General features: G+C 43.2%; 1 protein-coding gene across 1 annotated transcript in view; it reads left to right on the plus strand.

The window, feature by feature from the left end:
- LOC137380633 (sodium bicarbonate cotransporter 3-like) overlaps window positions 1-22,114 on the plus strand; it is a 249,305-nt gene that overhangs the window by 52,681 nt on the left and 174,510 nt on the right. The gene's annotated exons all lie outside the window — the stretch shown is intronic.

A 22,114-nucleotide genomic window follows, 5' to 3' on the forward strand; every position in this document is an offset into this window, starting at 1 on the left:
GGCTAGATATCTCAGGCTTGTCTTCTGAATCAACTTATTCTTTCATAAAATGTCATAAGATAATTACAAATGAAGGCTATTCAGCCATTGTTCGTTCATTGATCCAGAAAGTATGCTACTTGGGAGACCATTCCATGCATTGATCACTCTTGGTGAAGTTTCATATCCATCTTAAACTTACCTTTTACCTGCTTAAACTCATGTTCCCTTGTCCTGCACTCAAAATTTTAATTTAAAATAATATTCTGTATTTGCCTTTTCCCATTCCTATCATATACCAATAAGATCATCTCTCTGGCTCCTTCTTTAAAGGTTGGACAAGTTCCTTTCCTTATAACTAAGCTAGTCTATTGTGACCATGAAACCATTGTCGATTGTTGTAAAAACCCATCTGGTTCATTAATGTCCTTTTAGGGAAGGAAATCTGCTGTCCTTACCTGGTCTGGCTTACATGTGACTCCAGACTCGCAGCAATGTGGTTGACTCTTGAAAAAAAAAAATGCCCTCTGAAATGGCCACTCAGTTCTAGGGCAATTAGGGATGGGCAATAAATGCTTGCCTAGCCAGCGACGCTCACATCCCATGAACGAATTTAAAAAAAAACTTATGACCTTTGACGTTAAGGATCAGCCTTATGACTCTAATTGCCTTCAACACCTGATGCCATCTGCTTCTTGTTGGAGATTGTAAATATCCCAGTCTTGTAATTAAGATGGTGAGAGTGATCCTTTCCTGCTATTGATCAAACAGGAAAGAGGAGTTTCCCCACAGAAGTAGGAATAAGACAATTTAGGTCACCTTTAAGAATGGTCTTGTTTTTGATTGCATGACAGCATTTTACATACCTTTCACATAATGAACAATCAAGGCAGTTTACAGGGCAACTGGGGACATGTGTAGATAGAGAGAGAGTAGCTGGGGGTAGTGACTAAATGCACAATCTGACAAATTTGGATTTTGAGGGTGTTTTTGAAGGTGGGGAAAGATCCCCGTGTCTGAATTCACTACCCTCCTATCCTCCCTAAACCTTTTCTTTCTTATAAATTCTCCTGCCTATGTTCACTGCCACCACCTTGATCTTGCCATCTTCTGTAGCCTCTCTCTATCCTTGTGCCTTGGCCACTGATGAGACCATCTCCAATCACTTCCTTGTCTCCCTCGCCACTCATGTTTCTCTACCCCTTTATAACACATCTTTCTTCATCTGCCCCAAAGGGAAAGCTTCCCCACCCAAGTCACTTAAAAGTGCATTTTCAAACTACCTAGCATTTTGTCCTCCATTCGCCACAATACCTATGCAGCAATCAATTTGGTTAACGACTCCCTCACCTCCACCTTTGATTCCCTTGTTCCCAGCAAAACCTTCATTGTCTCCAATCCTTGTCATTCCTTTTCACATGGCCCCATCTTCACACTGTTGTCCAAGGAATGCACAACTGGCCTAGCCATCCATCACCAGATCTGGTTAATTTAGTTTCAATCTCCTCTGCCAGAACTTTTCTTGACCAACAACTTGCTTTTAAATAGCGCTTTTAGTGTAGAAAAACATGCCAGGGTGCTTCAGAGGTGTAAGCAAAAAACGTGGGTGTTGATCCAAAGTGGGTGATATTAGGGAAGCTTGTTCAAAGAGCTGGAGCTTAAGAAGGGCCTTAAAGAAGGAGAGGGAGATGGAATGATTTAGGAAGGGAATTCCAGTGTGTGGTATGCAGGTGGCTGCAAGTCTGGTTGTCACTGATGTGGTAAAAGAAGTGGGGATGCACAAGAGGCCAAAGGAGGAGTTTCGTGGGAAGTGTTGTCAGGTTTATAAATAGAGGCATAGAGTACAAAAGCAGGGGATGAAGCTTATCAAGCACTGGTTTGGAGTCAACTGGAGTATTGTGTTCAATTCTGGGCACTGCACTTTAGGAAGGATGTGAAAGCTTTAGAAAGCAGAAATGATTTATGAGAATGGTTCCAGAGACTTCAGTTACGTGGATAGATTGGAGGAGATTTGATAGATGTGCTCAAAATCATGAGGGGTCTAGATGGAGTAGGTTGGGAGAAACACCCTGGTGAAAGGATCAAGAACCAATGGTAGTATAAGGAAAACAGTTTTTACGTAATGAGATCTGGAATGTACTGCTTGAGAGTGTGGTGGAGACAAATTCAATCATAGTTTTCAAAAGGGAATTGGTTAAGCACCTGAAGAGAAAAATTTGCAGGGCTGTGGGAAAGGGCAGACGACTGGGACTTGAGTTGCTTTTGCAGAGAGCTGGCATGGTCATGACGAGCTGAATGGTCTCCTTTTGAGCTGTGACGAAGGAATAGTTTGAGGAGGTTACACAGGTAGAGAAGGGGAGAGGCCAAGAAGGTATTTAAATATTGGAATGAGGCCCACTGCTGTAGAATCACCCTGAAGGATAAGTAACCCCAGCTTCTTTTCCCCACGACTAACTTTGTCAATTTCCCCTGTCCCATCCACCTTTGTCTCCAACAACAAATTAAAGAGGTCATTGCCTTTTCTTTCACCGGGATTAGAACAGCTAGTCTGCTGCACCTGCTGCTTTGCTGTCTCTTGCTTGCCAATCCAAACCTGTCCTATTTATTTTCCATTCGCCCCCGTGCCCTCTCCAAGCTCATCTTGTCCATGCAGCTCACTTCCAACTCCCTTGAGTCCATTTTCAGTAAACTCAGCACCTGCTTCCCTTCATGGAAACAATGGTAATTGATTAGTGAATGGTTTCCTCTCAAGTAATGATTTGAAGTGATGATGCCGGTTTCAAAACTGTCATTCTTGCTCCCCAGCCCTAAAACTAACTTTGTTTTCTCGCATTTCGCTTTTTGTTCCAAAGTTCTTGAGTACATTGCAGCTCCCAAATCGGTGTTCATCTCACTGGTCACGCCCTTATTGATTCTTTATAATCTGGTTTCTGCTTCTCCATGCCCCAAAACCATCCAAACAAAAATGACTAATGACGTTCTTTGCATTGTCTCTTTGACACCATCCTTTTCTTTTACCTCTGCTTTTGTTGTCCAGCTCAATGGCATTGTCCTTGTGTGGTTCTGCTGTTGCTTATTCTATCATAGCCAGAGTATCTCCAACAATGGCTCCCCTTCTAACACTTGCACTATTACCTTGAATCTTCCAAGGATTTATCCTTTCCCTCTTCCAAGTCCTGATCTACATGTTGCCCTTTGGAAACATCATCTGCAGTCATGGGGCCTGCTGCCATATCTACACTGGTACCCATCACTACCTCTTCACCACCTCTTTTGAACCCTTTACTTCCTCTCTTGTCAGATTGTTTGTCTAAATATCCACCAAAATATTGTGAAGACTGAATCCGCCATCTTTGGGCAATGCTACAAACTCTACCCCGTCACAACTCCATTCCCTTACCTGGTCTTTGTCTTGGGTTGTAGCAGACTGTTCACACCTTGGCATCCTATTCAATCTTGAGCTGAGTTTCTACTCCATATCCTCATTATCACAAAGACCACCTACTTTCACCAATAACATTGCCCCATCTATCACTGTTGCATTTCTGTCCTGACTGGCCTTACATTTTCTACAATCCCACAAACTTAAGCTCATCCAAAACTATACTCCCTATATCCTGTCCTGCGCCAAGTCGTCATTAGCCTGTCATGACAGTCTTGGCCTCCAATTTATAATTTTCATCCTTGTGTTTAAATCTCCTGTTGGTCTTTCACTCCCTCCCCGCCTCTAGCCCGACAAGCCCTTCAGAATTCTTCATTTCCAACAACTCTCACACTTTGTAAATTCCCTCTCTCCTTCACTACACTGGTGACTGTCTTCAGCACCTAGGTATCATGTTCTGGAGCTTGTCTTGCCATTAATCTACCTCCTAACCTCCTTTACAATCGTCATTAAAATCCACCTCCTTGACCAAGCTTTTTGGGTAGATATGGTGTATAATAATTTTCAGAAGGTGTTCAATAAAGTGCTCTCAAAGGCCTTGTTAGAAAAATGTAGCAGCATGATATAGAGTTGGGATACATAAGTATTACTCAGATTATAGAAGGGTAGGAAGTGCTGCACTCCAGGGGCCATTACAAGATCTACTTTTGTCCTCAGTGTATATAGATGAATCTGGACGTGGGTATAGGGAGAACAATCTCAATGTGCTAGCAATACCAAAGTAGGAGGCTTGGCAAACAGTACGATAAACTTTAAAATATTCAAGAAAACGTAAGTTTGTAGAAAGGGCAGGCAGGTGTTGTCCTCAGTTGGGCCATAACCCGAATTTGCTCATACATCCTTAATAAAGACCCTGCTGTTCCCTCAGTATTGGAGAAGCTCAAAAACTTCTATTTATTGAAAATGAGAATCTGTAGCATCAGCTAATTTGGGATGGCCAGTAACCATCGTTATGTGCCAGTCACAAATGAGGAAACATGACCAGCCAACAGTTCCCGATGTGTCAACAGATAACTAACTTGGAATATTAGCTAAAACCCCAACAAATTTTGTTAACCATAGCTCAAAATAGTGGCCTTCAGTGGAAGGGGGTGAATAAAAAAAAAAACAAGTGATAAAACCTCCAATCTCCTCAGCTTTGTAACTACAATGCTGGGGGAGCTCAGCACATCAGTGCAAAAGATAAGGCTGAAGCATTTGCAACAATCTTCAGCCAGAAGTGCTGAGTGGATGATCCATTTTGGCCTCCTCCTGAAGTCCCCAGCATCAGAAGATGCCTGTCTTCAGCCAATTTGATTCACTCAGCGTAATATCAAGAATTGACTGAAGGCACTGGATACTGCAAAGGCTCTGGGCCCTGGCAACATTCCAGCAACAGTACTGAAGACCTGTGCTCCAGAACTTGCTGCGCCCCAAGCCAAGCTGTTCCAGTACAGCTGCAACAACTGGCATCTGCCCAGCAATGTGGAAAATTGCCAAGGTATGTCCTGTACACACAAAGCAGGACAAGTCCAACCCGGCCAATTACTGCCCCATCAGTCTATTCTCAATCATCAGTAAAGTGATGGAAGGTGTCGTCAACAGTTCTATCAAGCGGCACTTGCTTAGCAATAACCTGCTCACTGCCAGTTTGGGTTCCACCAGGTCCACTCAGCTCCTGACCTCATTACAGCCTTGGTTCAAAGATGGACAAAAGAGCTGAACTCCAGAGGTGAGAGTGACTGCCCTTGACATCAAGGCGGCATTTAACCAAGTATGGCATCAAGGAGCCCTAGCAAAACTGGAGTCTATGGGAATCGGGGAAAACTCTCTGCTTGGTTGCTGTCCTACCGAGTGCAGAGAAAGATGGTTGTGGTTGTTGGAGATCAATCATCTGAGCTCCAGGATATCACTGCAGGAGTTCCTCAGGGTAGTGTCCTGGGCCCAACCATCTTCAGCTGTGTCATCTGACCATATGATTGCAGGAAGGTCATTGAAGTGGGAATGTTAGCTGATTGCACAATGTTCAGCACCATTTGCAATTCCTCAGATACTGAAGCAGTCCGTGTAGAAATGCAGCAAGACCTGAACAATATCCAGACTTGGGCTGATAAGTGGCAAATAACATTTGTGGCACACAAGTGCCAGGCAATGAAAATCTTCAAGAGAGTATCTCACCATCTCCCCACGACATCCAATGGCATTATGTTTGCCAAATCCCCCACTATCAACATCCTGGGATTCCCATTGACCAGAAACTGAACTGGAGTAGCCATATAAATACCATTGCTACAAGACCAGGTCAGAGGCTAGGAATCCTGCAGCGAGTAACTCACCTGCTGACTCCCCAAAGCCTGTTCACCATCTACAAGGCACAAGTCAGAGTTGTGATGGAATACTCTCCACCTGCCTGGATGAGTGCAGCTCCGACAACACTCAAGAAGCTCGACACCATCCAGGACAAAGCAACCCACTTGATTGGCACCCCATCCACAAACATTCACTCCCTCCACCACTGATGCACAGTGGCAGCAGTGTGTACCATCCACAAGATGCACAGCAGCAACGCACCAAGGCTCTTTAGACAGCACCTTCCAAACCCGCAACCTCTATCACCGAGAAGGACAAGGGCAGCAGGTGCATTGGAACACCGCCAAGCTCCCCTCCAAGCCACACACCATCCTGACTTGGAACTTTATCGCCTTCACTGTCACTGGGTCAAAATCCTGGAACTCCCTTCCTAACAGCACTGTGGGTGTACCTACCCCACATGGACTGCAGCGGTTCAAGAACGCAGCTCACCACCTCCTATTCAAGGGCAATTAGGGATGGGCAGTAAATGCTGGCCTGGCCAGCGACGCCCACATCCAATGAACGAATACAAAAAAAAATTCTGCTAAAATTGGCTGGCTACAGGTGTTTCTTGATCCAGGTTTCCAAGGCATCTGCTGTTGAATGGGCTTTTGAGGCTAATGAAAAGATGCTCACTTGATTGATTATTCCATGTTTTTTTCCCCTAACTGCAAATAAAAACGTGCCACACACTGTTTGCCAGAATAACCAAAATATTTGTTAACGTTTGGTTACCTGCATTTTTTTTTAAGAAAAAGTGGTAAGTAAAACTGTATAACTGTGCAGTTCAGCCTTTTTATCCCACTGGTTTACATGATCAATATTATCTAAAAAGATAATAGGCTAGATTTTGCAGTAGTAATGATGACAAAACTATTGACGTTCACCATCATTACTGTTCTGAAACTGACAGCACATTCTGGAGTCTGCACATGTGTAGTTTAATGTGGAAATCCAGAAATTGCTGTCAGTGATTCTATGCCTATCCACAGGTGTATTGTTGATGACCTTCAGTCTGCAATCAATTAGGAATCACTGAATTGATGAAAACTCTGTTTTTGTGCTACTAATCTCACTGTAAAAACAATTTAAAAAAATTATACAGTATTGAAGGAAGTTTTTCTCGGTTAATGGTTTACTGAGGTTTAAGTTCTTAATTAGTGCTGAGAAACCTCTGGCCTGATAAACTAATTTTATATTTGTGGAATGTTAAATTGTGATGAATTTTCTTTTAAGTTTGTTTGATATTTCTAACTTACTCCCATGTGTGTATTGCAGTCTTTGTTTTGCACTCTGTCCTTCACTTTTGGCAAACAGTGCTTTAACTTCCTGGTATGCTGTCTGAGAATTCTTCATTGTGATTGGCTGCTTATCCTGCTTGATGAGATCGCTGTTGCTAGACACCTGGAGAGCCCTTCGACTTGGCACCAGATTCAAATTAACATCAGTAAAGGGGAAATCTATTCCACAGAGATCACTAGTCTTTGTTCGAGGCCAGTGGTGAGTGCCACACCGCCATTGACCACAAAATCTGGGCCAATAATATCTCCAATTATTATTTTTGAATATTTGATGAATCTGTTTTGATAAAGTTGCCTTAAAGGCTTTTATTTTGATAGAACACTGCACCAAAGACTTGTTCCAGATCCTTTTTTGGTATTCCACTCAGATGGAATTGAAAGTATGTGTTGCGGCTGACGTCCCCCCCCTTCTGTGATCCCGTGTATGGCAGTTGTTGGCTTAGAAGATTAAATATTTGTGATGTACTGTGTTTGGCTCTCGGATAGAATAGGTTGCTACAATGCAGTTGATTTAAACTAGGGCATTTTGAGGCAACGTGCATACATTGCTGGGAAGTAAATTGGCTGTTTCGAACCTCAATACCACACTGTTTATATTAAAAGCAAGCATGGAGAATTGCATTTCTGAAGAGAATCTTGTATGTATTATAAAATTTATCTTCTTGCTTCTAGCTGATGAATATTCAGTTTTTGCTCGATCCTTTTGTCCTAGCATGAAGTCTTTCTCTTCAGTAAGATGATACAAGATGTGCACTAATATTGTCTTGCAAAAGCTGGATTGCATTAAAAAAAAATGCATTAAAGTTGATTGCTGAAATGACCATGTTCCTCATACTTATGCTGTTTTCAGAAAGCAGGGAAGTTCCCGTTGACTTTTGTTGTTTAAAATGTTGACATGGTGCAGTGGAAATTTGAATATGTGAAAAAATTGCTGGTTGTAAAGTTGTACCTAACAATCTTGACAGTTCAAGATGATGGCTTTAGCATGTGGCTTTATGACATGGCTGCATATTTCTTCTATTCAGCAGCAGAAATATTGGTTTCAAGATTTGTTTCTAGTTGAAGGGAACTTTAGGGATTGCCTCTTACAAATGAAGCTTATAAGATCCATATATTTTATTGACACTACAAATTTTTAAGGTACATTTATTGCATTACTGGGAATCCGAATTATAATTCATGCTCTTCTCCATTCGTGATCACAGTAAAAAGCAGCTTCCGTTGGCACACCTGCACCTCCTATAATCCAAAACTTAGTGCATTGTAGTGTCAGCTATGGCTCAGTTGGTAGCGCTCTCACTTCTGAGTCAGAAGTCTGTGCTCATGTCCCACTCCAGGACTTGAGCACAGAAATCAAAGCTGACACTCCAGTGCAGTCCTGAGGGAATTCTGTACTATTGGAGATGCTGTCTTTCGAATGAGATGTTAAAATTAAATCCAGTCTGCGCTCTCAGGTGGACGTGAAAGGTCTCATGGCATCATCTCAAAGGAGAACTGTATCCGTTAGCCCCAGTGTCCTGGCCAATATTTATCCCTCAATCAACAACAGAAAAATGGACAATAAAAGCAAAATACTATGAATGCTGGATATCTGAAATAAAAACGATGTGTTGGAAATAGCAGGTCTGGCAGCACCTGTGGAGAGAGAAGCAGAGTTAATGTTTCAGGTTATCTGGTTCAGGCCATCAGAACAGATTCACCCAGTTCTGATGAAGGGTCACAGACCTGAAATGTTAACTCTGCTTCTCTCTCCACAGATATAGACAAATAGATTATCTGGGCATTATCTTATTGCTGATTGTGGTACCTTGCTGTGTGCATATTGGCTGCCACATTTCTTACATTGCAAAAATGACTACACTTCAAAAGCACTTTGGGACATCCTGTGGTCATGAAAGGTGCTACATAAATGCAAGTTCCCTTTTTTTTCCTTTTTGCCTTCTGAGGTGGGGTTGCATGCTGCATTGATGGTTATCCTTTTTTACTGCTGGGTTTTGACTGTGTGTGCTCCACACCACATCCCGTCTTTTCTTTTGAAGGGTGGAAAAAAACACCGACTTTTATTTTGTTGCAGCTAACCTACATACTAAATATATTTATGAAAATAGAGAGTACACAGAAGCAGAATGAAGATATCACAATTTTAGATTTATGCACTGTTATTGACTTGAAAACAAAACTCTAGAATCTGAGACCTTTTATATATTCAAAGTGAGTACTGACTTTTTATATAGGTGAACCCTCAGACTTCTGTCTCATTGCTGCAGTGTGCAAGTACAGATGAACTGACCAAAGATGAGTAGCTGTTACAGAGCCTCTCTGACAAAAGAAGCCTTTCATGCCACGGATGTTAATTAAGTTAATTTTGAGAGATGAATTACCTTTCTCCCAGGATCAGCCATCACAACTTTTCTTGCAGTGGCAATCTTATATATATACCCCCCTGCCCCCCCCCCCACCAAACAGCTTTGTTGAAGTTGAGATGGAGGTGCTTTTTTGATCACTGGTTACCACTAACTGCCCCTAGCCAGTATTTTTACTTGCTTTACCCTTACCCTATAAGGCTAATAGTTGCATTTAAACTTTGCAATATGCTGGCTTGCCCTTTTCGACTGGTAGGAAATGAAAATATTTGGTGTTTTGAAACAATTATGATTAAAATGTGTAAACTATAATTTAAAGCATTAAAATTCAGAAGAGCAGTTATGCTAATTTTCACTGCGAAACAGTACAGGTTCATTAGCACAGTTTGAAATTTTTACTTCAGCTTCTGGAGACTTGCAGCTGTGAGCTGATTAGATAGTGAAGATGTTATCTGGTTAGTTGTTCAAGTGGCTCCCACAGTGATCATCTTCTATTGCGATACAAACTTCTGAACTGACACTCTTCCCCTCTTACTGCTGGTGTGCTCAGTGGACTGTTATTGCAAATTCTAGCAGAGTTCCTTTTCACAGCTTCTCTTTTTTTTCCCCCCACCCCCGACATCCAGTGGTGATTTGGGAAGTAGAATTGGAACCTAAATTCTCTGCAATGCAGACTGCGGAGCTAAAAGCTGCAAAACTGAGAAGCTACAGCGTCGCAAGTTTACACAAGTGGTTTTTGTGACTAATGTGACCATTGGAATTTTATAATGGCCAATTAATAATACCAAAAACATGACAACAGGAAGTAAGGTATTGTTGCGTGGAATGTGAGTTGATCACAGAAAAAGAAAAAAGACTTGCAATTATTTAGCGTTTTTTGCGACCACTGGACATCTCAAAGCACTTTGCAGCCAATTAAGTACTTTTGAAATGTAGTCACTGTTGTAATGTAGGAAACGGGGCACAGGTGTGCACAGTAAACTCCCACAAACAGCAATGTGATAATGACTAGATAATCTGTTTTTGTGATGTTGATAGAGGGGTAAATATTGGCCAGGACACCACAGATAACTCCCCTACTCTTCTTTAGAATAATGCCATGGGATCTTTTACATCCACCCGAGCAGGCAAAAGGGGCCTTGATTTAACGACTCATCCGAAAGATGGATACTTTATTAAAATAAAAATACTTGATGAAAAAACAATTTTTGTCTTCTCAATGTCAAACTAAATCAATTAATATTTTATAAATGCTGTACAAAAATAAGAGGGCAAAATCAGAAAAATGCACAGCTTTAGCCCCATAATAAATATGGGGTAAGCAGCTGAAATCACTTTTGCCTAGAAATTTGGTAGTGCTACACCCGCCTTTCAGATGCAAAATGAGTATGTAAGCATCCAATATGGTGGGTGGGGCACACATGCCCATTATGCATTGGAAGTGCCATATTGCTGAAGGCAGTAAAAGAGGCACCCATGGCCCATTAAACAGCATTAGGAAATTTGTGCCTTTGGGCTTGGCTCTGTGGCCATTAGCTGGAATATGGTTGCTACAAAGCTGATGCATATATAGAGATATACTCGTGTATGCATTGTGTGTGTGGAAGAAAGCTTCTGAAATCTAAGGTGATCATTTGAGTTCTCTAGGAGGCAAAAGCTTTTGAAAGTGAGAGAAAGCATGATGAGGAGACTGTTGGCCACATGCAGATGGTCTCTTCCCCTAATTATAGGCCCCCACAATGACTCTTTTCTTGTATGAATGTCTGTCTGATAAAGATGACTAGCTCATATACTAATGTATCTATCCTTAGCTCTTGCCCCTCTCTCATTAATGCGCTGTCACTTGTTAAAATCATCTTCAGAGACACCTAGATCTACCTCTTCACACCTATCTTGATTCGTCCATCATCCCTCTGCTGTCCGACTGCTTGTTCACCATTGTGCTGGTTGAGTTGAGCTGAGCATTGGGAAGTCCCACCGCAAACTCTGAATCTTCGCCATTGACTTCATATCCTTCACCTCCTCTGCCTTCATAATATTGCCTGCTTCAGTCCATCTGCTGCTGAAACCTTTATCTATGTTTTTGTCATCCCCAGAATCAAGGGGCTGGATTTAACCTTAGGCGGACGTGAAAGTTGGTGGCGAACCCGCTTCTGCCTAGCCCGGGGACCCGTAAAATGCAGGACTGCGGGTTCGCTTAATTGTCCCAAGGCAGGACTTCCACCCATTTGAGGGAGGAGGCCCCGCCTCAGTGAGCTGCTGGCCAATCAGCGGGCCGGCAGCTCTTAGTCCCAGTAGCGCCACCAGGAGCGGTCGCCACTGTTGGGACTGCAGCCCAGCCAACGCCAGGGAGCCTGAAGGGAAGGTTAAGTTGGGGTTGCCTCACCAGGGGGATTGGTCCTTCCCTGGTGAGGCTGGAGTGGTCGTTTGGGGGGAGAGGGGTGTCTTGAGTCCCGGGGGTAGGTTGGGAGGCGGGGCGGCCCTCAATCGGGCACCCTGTGCCTGACTGCCATGCCCTCCCACCCCACCTTGTCCCCCCGCCCCACCCGGGGTGCGGAAAGGCCGGCAGCTAATGCCCATGGTAAAATACCCGTGGAGGCGGGCGAGGGCTCTTAAGGGCCTTGATTGGCCTCTGGTGGGTGGATGTTTCCCACCCCTTGCCTGACGCCATAAACTTGGCCGGATGCGAAAGTGGGGTGGGTAGGCCTCCTGGAGCCTCATGTTCAATTTTACGCTGTCCCCATGCCACCATCTGACCTTCTGGGGTGGCGTGAAATTCAGCCCAAATGCTCCATTGTTTTCCTGGCTGGCCTCTTATCGTCAGTAAACTTTAACTTGACAAAAATCACAGCAGAATTTTTGATCTGCTTGACAACTCTGCCCATCGTATTTGACTTATGTTGCTACTGTTCCCTCAACCCCATAAACTTAAAATTTTCATCCTTGTGTCTTAATGCTCCATAACCTTGTTCCTTCCTTTCTCTGTAAATTGCTCCAGTATGACAACCCCCTCCTCAACCCCAAATACCTTCTGTGGAATTGAACCTCATCATCCACCCACTCCTCTTGCCTCAGCATTGGCAACACGTCTTAAGCTGCCTATGCTCCATGCTGTGGAATTCCTTCCATAAATTTCTGTCTCTCCACTTCCCTCTTTTTAAGGTCCTTCTTCATGCTCACTTCTTTGATCAAGCCTTTGGTTACTTCTAATATTTCATTTTTGGCTTGACATCCATTTTCCTTTATACCTCTGAGGGATTTTGGGATATATTGCTTATAGGTGTAGTAGTATTATAAAGCAGAGAAATTTTAATATTAAATGGATATTTATTTGGTCTACTTTATGCCATATCACAAGGATTTCATCAGCTTTTTGCAGTGCATACAGACATCATTCACAAGACTGATACATTTATCAGTGGGCGTATTCTGTGAAGTTGTCTTAAGTTTTACAGAAAAAAATGTGGTTGGTATTTCAGATTCAGTCGCTGTGCAATATAAACCCTTGTCCTTCATCATAACCTTTATGCACTGGTTGGGAGAGCAGTTTGCATGGTTGCTTGCATCTATTTCTGATCAAGACGGTATTCACTCGGCCACTGTGAAGAAATCTAAGAACATGCAGTCCACGCATTATTTCTTGCTGCCGCCAAAAAGCCAAGTACTATATTATTTTCATTAATATGTTAAATGCTTTGTAATATCCATACTATGAGAAAATTTACTTTGTAATCTACATAGATTGACTACTGATCAGTCAGTCCTTTCTTTGGCCAATAATTGTTAGTGTGTCCTTTACTGGAACCTAGCCTATTACAGTATGTCAAGTTCCAGTAGTATATGTTCAAAGTTATTTAACATAAATGTACTTTTAAGCAAATCGTGTAATATAATTGACAGATAATTGCAAGGTTGTTCAAAGCGTTGCCAACCATAAATATTGCAGAATATATGAAGTTATGATCACTTCAAATGGGTAGTATTTGGTTTGAAAATTTGTACGACTATAATTTTTAATATAAACCATACTGCCCCAAAAAGGAGGCGAAACCAACAAAGTTGCCTGACATTTCCTCTTACGTTTTTTCACTGACATTGGTATAATGTGCTATAATATTGTTGAAAGTTTACAATTGTCAGGTTATTTGGATACTTGACTTTCGTTATATATGCGTGTGATGTGATATCCTTTCTTACATAGCTGAATTTACTTTAGAAACAAGTATGTCTTCTCAAAGATGCATTAAAATGTTGTTAGAATACAGGGAATCAAATTTTCTAATTAAATGAACTATCCTGATTGTGGATTTTCTTTGTGAATTTGTGTCAGAACGTTCATGAAATCATTATCGTACATGTATCAATAATTTTCTAGGTTTAGACAAATCCGTCATAAAGAGATGAGATTTTTCAAAAATAGCAATTTGAGCTGAAGTGTTGGTTGAAAAATCAGAGCTGAACATAGAAAGTTCTATTGTCTGGTATGGTGCAATGATGTCTGGGTCAATTTTAATTGGATTTAAATTTGAAAATCTGTGATGTAATTTGGTCTTGGCTGTGTACATTCATGAATTTAAAACGAAGCTTGCATTTGTAAGAAAAAAAATTAGAAAGTACTATTCTCTGCCTGACAGACCATTTCATACTGAGTTACAGAAAATAAGGTGAAACAGCCCCTGAGGCCTGAATATAGAGCATACAAATAAAGGCTACTGCCGAGGCTGAAACCCAAAGGTTGGCCACATTGATGTACACTACTGTGGAATCAAACTGGACAAATAAGGGGAAGCGTCAGGGAGAGACAGACAATGCATCTATGCTTTTTGTAATGGATGCTTCCCTCCCCATATGGACTTCCCTCCCTCTCTTCCCGAGTGTGCTTCCCTCCCTCTTGCACCTCTACCCCCCTCCCCTGAAGCATCTTCAATTTTAATCGTTCCATCATTGGCTGTCCTAAATGTCTCCATTCTGTACCTTTACGATTCTCCTTAAAACCTGCCTGTTTGACCAAGCTTTTGGTCGTCTGCTTGAATATCTCTCTGGTTTGGGGTCAAATTTTGTGAACACTACTGTAAACATTTTATTACATTTAAGGCACCATAAAAATGCAAGTTGTTGGTGATATGTGTGCACCAATAAAAAATCCATGTTTAGGCTGAATAAGTGAAATTTCTGTAGAAGAAAGAGGCTTATCGGAAACTGTACAGATAACTTTTAAAAAAATTCCTGGTTATATAGGAAGTTGACTGGAATAAATAATTAATTTAGAACCTTAAACTAAAGTTACTGGCACTTTTGACGATATATAAAAAGAAAGCAGGAACTGAAAGATGTCGCTCAGTGGAATATAAAGAGAGCACTTTGGGGCGAATTAGCTTCTAATGACCAAAGCAGTGGTCTAGATGGAACATTTACTGTATTAAGTGGCTTTCACAGTTGAGGTCAAATTATTTTTGGTTTCCCTGAAGGAGAGTTTAAAAAAAAACACAGTTGAAGAAACATCCAAATATAGATGCAAAAAATATGGCAGTGATTAGAGATCAGCACAGATTGGCTCCAAAGTTGAAGGACTTTTAGTGTGTTAAGCTTCTGAGATGAAAATTTTAAAACATTTAAGATAATGAAGTGATCCTGTATGCTGCAAGGGCCAATGCTGAGGTAAAAGGATAGAAACATTCTTCTACAAATAAGTTGGTAGACTTACTGGGGGCGGCACAGTGGCGCAGTGGTTAGCACCGCAGCCTCACAGCTCCAGCGACCCGGGTTCGGTTCTGGGTACTGCCTGTGTGGAGTTTGCAAGTTCTCCCTGTGACCGCGTGGGTTTCTGCCTGGTGCTCCGGTTTCCTCCCACACCAAAGACTTGCAGGTTGATAGGTAAATTGGCCATTGTAAATTGCCCCTCGTGTAGGTAGGTGGTAGGAGAATTGAGGGAAGGTGGGGATGTGGTAGGGAATATGGGATTAATGTAGGATTAGAATTAATGTAGGATTAGTATTGTTCAATACTAATCAAGGTTGTTCAACCTTGCCCGTCTAAGAGCGAAGTCCAAAGTACGGAAAGTCCTCATCAGGGAACTCCTCTTTGCTGACGATGCTGCTTTAACATCTCACACTGAAGAGTGTCTGCAGAGTCTCATCGACAGGTTTGCGGCTGCCTGCAATGAATTTGGCCTAACCATTATCCTCAAGAAAACGAACATCATGGGGCAGGACGTCAGAAATGCTCCATCCATCAATATTGGCGACCACGCTCTGGAAGTGGTTCAAGAATTCACCTACCTCGGCTCAACTATCACCAGTAACCTGTCTGTAGATGCAGAAATCAACAAGCGCATGGGAAAGGCTTCCACTGCTATGTCCAGACTGGCCAAGAGAGTGTGGGAAAATGGCGCACTGACACGGAACACAAAAGTCCCGAGTGTATCAAGCCTGTGTTCTCAGTACCTTGCTCTATGGCAGCGAGGCCTGGACAACGTGTGTCAGCCAAGAGCGACGTCTCAATTCATTCCATCTTCGCTGCCTCCGGAGAATACTTGGCATCAGGTGGCAGGACCGTATCTCCAACACAGAAGTCCTCGAGGCGGCCAACATCCCCAGCTTATACACACTACTGAGTCAGCGGCGCTTGAGATGGCTTGGCCATGTGAGCCGCATGGAAGATGGCAGGATCCCCAAAGACGCATTGTACAGCGAGCTCGCCACTGGTATCAGACCCACCGGCCGTCCATGTCTCCGCTTTAAAGACGTCTGCAAACGCGACATGAAATCCTGTGACATTGATCACAAGTCGTGGGAGTCAGTTGCCAGCGTTCGCCAGAGCTGGCGGGCAGCCATAAAGGGGGGGCTAAAGTGTGGCGAGTCGAAGAGCCTTAGCAGTCGGCAGGAAAAAAGACAGAGGCGCAAGGGAAGAGCCAACTGTGTAACAGCCCCGACAATCAGATTTTTCTGTAGCACCCGTGGAAGAGCCTGTCACTCTAGAATTGGCCTTTATAGCCACTCCAGGCGCTGCTCCACACACCACTGACCACCTACAGGTGCTTACCCATTGTCTCTCGAGATAAGGAGGCCAAAGAGGATTAGTATAAATGGGTGGTTGATGGTCGGCACAGATTCGGTGGGCTGAAGGGCCTGTTTCAGTGCTGTATCTCTGTATGACTCTGACTTTCTTCTAAGATCTGTATGAAAGCAACTGGTGAAGATGTATTTGAGTGACAGGAATTACTAATTACCAAGCACCATGCCTGTCTCTGAGGCATTGTCTGCAGTAAAGTATTTTGTGAACGTGATTGAGTCTCCTAATTGATTATATCCCGACCAGGCATTTAATAAATAATTGCATGGTTGAATGCTGGGTATGGAAGAAGGCTGTTCCTAAAGAAGCAGGCATATCTGAATGGAGGCCATCCCAGATTGTGCAAACAAGGGGACGAGGCTGAAAAAACAATCTGTGCTGGTGGAACCATGCCGAAAGTGCCAGCCTGATTGAAGGCAAAATATACTTAATTTTGAATCTTCCTATTTAAATTTGACTGGGTACTTCAGGCCTGAAGACCTTAATTTAGATTATGCTGAGGGTGGATCTTTGATCTTCGTGTTTTGACAGGTTGCTAAAGTTAAACTCTATTAGATAAATGAAAGAAAATGTGGAAGCTTTCCACAATTGAGTGATGCTGAACCTATTTCAGTTCCCTGTACAAAGTAGAAGTGGAGTGGCAGGCAGTCATAAATTTTTTGCTGCTGCCTCAACTCCAGCTGCTGTGAAAGCCAACTTGTAGTGTAAACATTTGATATTTGTAACATTGCTTATACTGCCCTTGCCTCAGGACATTTGCTGAAACCCTCATCCATGCCTTTGTTGCATCCAGATTTGACTGTGCCAGTGCTCTCCTGGCTGGCCTCCCATCTTCCATCCTACATAAGCTTGTCCTTATCCAAAACTTATTCACCCATCATCCCTGTGCTTGTTGATCTACACTAGCTCCTGAACCAACATCGCCTCAAATTTAAAATTCTCATCCTTGTTTTCAAATATCTCCATGGCCTTGCCTCTCCCTATCTCTGGGATCTCCTCCAGCCCTACAAACCTGTGAGACCTCTGAGCTTATTCAATCATGCACCTTGCACATTCCCAATTTTAATTGCTTCACCATTGATTTTTTTAAATTTCCAAAATATACTTTATTCATACAAATCTGTAAAAAAAAATTACATTACCAGTTTCAAACAGCACCAAGTCAAAAAATACAAACACTGCAAAGGTGATCAGTTTCCTTCTATACAATCATGAGTTGCCTCACAACCCTTCCATTTCATTTGTCATGCCATATACATTTTTACATTTTACAGCACACAAAATTTTCCCGATACAGTTCGAGGGCTTTCCCATGGATCCAGCCCCTCAGTTCAGCTTGGTGGGGGGACCTTACACTGTGGTCTTTCCCCATTGAGCCCTTGCTGTGGCTGCCCCAAGCTTTAGCGCGTCCCTCAGCACGTAGTCCTGGACCTTGGAATGTGCCAGTCCGCAACATTCGGTCGTGGACATTTCTTTGCACTGGAAGACCAGCAAGTTTCGGGCAGACCAAAGGGCGTCTTTCACCGAATTGATAGTCCTCCAGCAGCAGTTGATGTTTGTTTCGGTGTGCATCCCTGGGAACAGACTCCTGTGTTACAGAGCTGCTTGGGATGAATCTCGACAAAAACCACTGCATCTCTTTCCACACCTGCTTTGCAAAGACACATTCCAGGAGGAGGTGGGCAACCGTCTCTTCCCCACCACAGTCACCGCGGGGGCATTTCGCAGAGGGGGTGAGACTTCGGGCGTGCAGAAAGGATCTGACTGGGAGGGCTCTTCTCACCACCAGCCAAGCTTCACCATTGATGGCCGTGCTTTTAGCTACCTTGTCCCTAAACTCTGAAATTCTCTTTCTAAACTTCTTCACCTCTCTACCCCCTCTCCTCCTTTTAAGGTGCTCCTTAGGACATACCTCTTGACCAAGCTTCTGCTCATCTTTCCTAATACCTCTTCATGTGGCATGGTGTCAAAAGTTCTTATTGATGACGCTCCTGTTAAATGTCGAGGGATGTTTCAGTACACTGAAGGTGCTATATAAATAGGTTGTTGATAGAAATAGGGCAAGGGTATGAGTAAGTTATTTGATGTGGGGATGGGTAGGGCAAGATAGCTTAATCTCTAATGTCTATGTAGAGAGCATCTTTGGCATTCAAGTGCATACAGATAAATGCTGTGGGAATTGACCAGTGCATGGAGTCAAAACGGATACCACATGGAAAATTCTATTTTTGGGCTGGATTTTATTGCATGTTCAAAGTTTCTCAATCCATTAAGCATCTATTCCAAGGAAGGTATGATGAGGTATGTTACTTAAACTAGCAACCCAGAAGTTAAGTTCAATTCCCACCATGGCAAGTTGTGAAGTTAAATTCAACAAATCTGGTAATTTGTGGACTGGCACCATAAAAACTGATTAGATTAGAGATACAGCACTGAAACAGGCCCTTCGGCCCACCGAGTCTGTGCCGAACATCAACCACCCATTTATACTAATCCTACACTAATCCCATATTCCTACCAAACATCCCCACCTGTCCCTATATTTCCCTACCACCTACCTATACTAGTGACAATTTATAATGGCCAATTTACCTATCAACCTGCAAGTCTTTTGGCTTGTGGGAGGAAACCGGAGCACCCGGAGAAAACCCACGCAAACACAGGGAGAACTTGCAAACTCCACACAGGCAGTACCCGGAATCGAACCCGGGTCCCTGGAGCTGTGAGGCTGCGGTGCTAACCACTGCGCCACTGTGCCGCCCTGATGTTCAATATGAAAAACCCAACTGGTTCACTATTACCCTTCAGGCAAGGGACCTTCTGACTCTATGTGGTCTGGTCTAACTTTTGAGTCTTGATTCTACGTTGTCAAGTAAAGTAAACAAATGGAGAAAAAAACTCTTGGGTGAACATTACCTGAAATCAAAAAGAGAGGAATGTATTTCATAGAATCATAGAATGGTTACAGCCAGAGGGAGGCAGTTTGGCCCTTCATATCTGTGCCAGCTCTCTGCAAGAGCAGCTCAGTTTGTCCCACTTCCCCGTAGTCCTGCAAGTGTTTTCTTTTAAAATGCTTATCCCATTCTGTTTTGAAAGCCCTGATTGTATCTGCCTCTGCCACACTCTCAGGGAGTGCATTTCAAACCCAAACAATTCGCTGCATAAAGAAGTTTTTCCTCATGTCACTGTTGGTACTTTTGCCAGTCATCTTAAATTAGTGTCCTCTGTTCCTCAACCCTTCTGCCAATGGCAACAGTTTCTATCTACTCTGTCTAGACCCCTCATGATTTTGAACATCTCTATCGAATCTCCTCTCAACCTTCTCTAAGGAGAACAGCCCCAGCTTCTCCAATCTATCCCTGTAACTGAAGACCCTTATCCCTGGAACCATTCTTGTAAATCTTATCTGCACTTCCTTTAAAGCTTGGGCGGCACAGTGGCGCAGTGGTTAGCACCGCAGCCTGACCGCTCCAGCGACCCGGGTTCGGTTCTGGGTACTGCCTGTGCGGAGTTTGCAAGTTCTCCCTGTGACTGCATGGGTTTCCGCCGGGTGCTCCAATTTCCTCCCACACCGAAGACTCGCAGGTTGATAGGTAAATTGACCATTGTAAATTGCCCCTAGTGTAGGTAGGTGGTAGGAGATTTGAGGGAAGGTAGGGAATATGGGATTAATATAGGATTAGTATAAATGGGTGGTGGATGGTCGGCACAGACTTAGTGGGCCAAAGGGCTTGTTTCAGTGCTGTATCTCTTTGACTCTATATGACTCTTTCACATCTTTCCTAAAGGGCGGTGCATAGAATCAGACACAGTACTCCAGCTGAGGCCGAATTAGTGTTTTATAAAGGTTCATCATAACTTCCTTGCTTTTGTACTTTATGCCTCAGTTTATAAAGCCCAGGATCCCATATGCTTTTTTGATCACTTTCTCAACCTGCCCTGCCATCTTCAACGATTTGTGCACATATACCCCAGGTCTCTCCATTCCTGTATCCCTTTTCGAATTGTGCCTTTTATTTTATATTGCCTCTCCTTGTTCTTCCCACCAAAATGTATCACTTCACACTTCTCTGTATTAAATTTCATGTGCCACGTGTCTGCTCATTCCACCAGCCTGTTTGTGTCCTCTTGAGGTCTATCGCTATCCTCCTCACAGTTCACAATACTTCCAAGTTCTGTGCAATCTGCAAATATTGAAATTATGCCCTGCACGCCCAAGTCTAGGTTATTAATATATATCAAGAAAAGCAGAGATACTAGCACTGACCCCTGTGGGTCCCAACTGTATACTTTCCACCAATCCAAAAAAACAACCATTTAATTGCTATTCTACTTAATGTCAGTTGGAATTTTTTTGTCTATGAAACATTTGAGACATCTTATTAAATCAGAGACCACTTGTCTCCAGTATTGTGCAGAGTAATAACATTGTATTTTGAATAAAAACGGAAAATACTGGCAATAAATCAGCAGGGGAGAGAGAGAAACAGAGTTAATGTTTTGGGTCGATGACTTTTCATCAGAACTGGAAAAAGTTAGAGATGTAGCAGGTTTAAAGCAAGTATAGAGGCAGGGAAAGAGATGAGGTGAGGGCTGAACAAAAGGGAAGGTCTCTGATCGGGTGGAAGACAGGAGAGATTAAATGACAAAAGGGATGGTGCAAGGCAAAAGGAGGATGATAATGGGACAAGTAAAGAAACAAAAGATGTGTCTGCAAGAGGTGTAAATGGGAAGCAGAGTCATTACCAAAAGTTGCCATCCAAAATCAAACCAAAAGGGAGCAGAGGTTATGATCTGAAGTTGTTGAAGACTGCAAAGTGCCTAATCGAAAGATGAGGTGCTGTTCCTCAAGCTTATGTTGAGCTTCATTGGAACAGTGTAGGAGGCCAGAAACAGGGGTCAGAGTGGGAGTCGAGGGGAGATTTAAAATGACAGACGACTGGAAACTTGGGGTCACGCTTATGAACTGAACGGAGGTGTTCTGCCAAGTGGCCAACCAATCTGGGGATAGTCTTCTCAGTACAAAGGAAACTGCATAGTGAGCAGCAAATACAGTATACTAAATTGAAAGAAGTACAAGTAAATTGCAGTTTCACCAGGAAGGAGTGTTTGGGACCTTGGACAGTGAGAAAAGAGGAGGTAAAAGGGCAGGTGTTGCGTCTTCTGTGTCTGCATGCAAAGGTGCTGTGGGAAGGGGAGGGCATGTTGGGAGTCATAGAGCAGACTCGGGTGTCACGGAAGAAACGGTCTTTTCGGAATGTTGGGAGGGGAGTGGAAGATGTGTTTGGTGGCATCATGCTGGAGGTGGTGGAAATGACAGAGGATGATGTGTTGAATGTAGGGCTAGGGTGAAAGGTGAGGACAAGTGAACCCTTTTGTGGTTCTGGGGGTTGTCGGGCAGGGGTGAGAGCAGAAGTGCGGGAAATGGAGCAGACACAGTTGAGGGCCTGTCAACCGGGGGGGCGGGTCGGGCTGGTGGTGGGTGGGGAAGGAAGGGCATCCTCTGTGAATTCTTCAGTCTGATGGGCTGCTCAGCCTGCTGCTAAATCTTGGTGTGTAGCTTTCTTCGAGGTCAGCATCTGGTGCCATCCCTTCACTGATGACTGCAAAATGTGGGCCATTGCTTT

The sequence above is a fragment of the Heterodontus francisci genome, chromosome 2 (assembly GCF_036365525.1).
Source record: "Heterodontus francisci isolate sHetFra1 chromosome 2, sHetFra1.hap1, whole genome shotgun sequence".
NCBI lineage: Eukaryota > Metazoa > Chordata > Chondrichthyes > Heterodontiformes > Heterodontidae > Heterodontus > Heterodontus francisci.